This window comes from Rhagoletis pomonella, unplaced genomic scaffold (assembly GCF_013731165.1).
Source record: "Rhagoletis pomonella isolate Grant_MI unplaced genomic scaffold, Rhpom_1.0 Rhpom_scaffold_00001, whole genome shotgun sequence".
Lineage (NCBI taxonomy): Eukaryota > Metazoa > Arthropoda > Insecta > Diptera > Tephritidae > Rhagoletis > Rhagoletis pomonella.
In genome coordinates, this window is record NW_023458555.1 from 115,522,558 (window position 1) to 115,523,368 (window position 811).

The following is an 811-nucleotide window of genomic DNA, read 5'->3' on the forward strand; positions in this document are numbered from 1 at the left end:
AGTTTCATTTTTGGTTCATTTTTTTGGTGGGTTTTAGCGATGAACAAAATGAACCCGGGTAAAGTGAGTGAACAGTTTTTGACAGCTCATCAGCTAAAATGGCGATTCCAGCGTCTTTTCCTTTGCTACAAATCTCCATTGTTGGCTTAAAATTCTGCGAATTTGGCGACTAGAAAAAGTTGGTGCTAAAAAAATAACGCGACAAAAAAGGTAATGCTTATATTGTTTTTTGTTAAAAATACTCTTTTATATTAAAGAAATTGTTTAATTAATAGCAAAATATGGAAAACCGCAATAGCAAAAGAGTGACGAAGGATCAAAAATATATGCTCGTTCAATATTTGGAGGATCATAGAGAATTTGCTCACGACAGGTATGCAAAACATTTTCCCGTAAATGATTTTGTTTAAGTTTTTTCTTTTTTAAGATTCGTCAATGGCACCGGGAGCAAAAGTTTAGCTGAGCAGTGAAACCACCTCGCCGAAAAATTAAATGCTTGCGGAGGATCCATAAAAGATGGTGAAGGATGGAAGAGAGCGTGGGTAAATATGTTTTGAAAATGTACATAAGTAGCACTAAGATTCTTAAAATTATTTTCGATTAATGATAGGAGCAGGGCCAAACAAAAATCCCAAGATTTGAGAATTGCTATGGAGCGAAGCGGGGTAAATTCATCAATTACCGAAAAGCATCTCAGTAACCTCGACGAGCGCATCATCATCGGTCAAAGAGAAGTTAGCGAGCCACTGGTGAGTTAAGGACATTTCCATTTATAAATTATTTCTATCCATAGATTCGAATTCGATCAAAA

General features: G+C 35.8%; 1 long non-coding RNA gene across 1 annotated transcript; it reads left to right on the top strand.

Moving 5' to 3' along the window:
• The first annotated feature begins 122 nt into the window (after window positions 1–122).
• Window positions 123–464, top strand: LOC118749964. The gene is made up of 3 exons (XR_004994324.1): window positions 123–210; window positions 276–373; window positions 428–464. It is a non-coding gene; the product is annotated as an uncharacterized LOC118749964 (long non-coding RNA).
• Window positions 465–811: the final 347 nt, after the last annotated feature.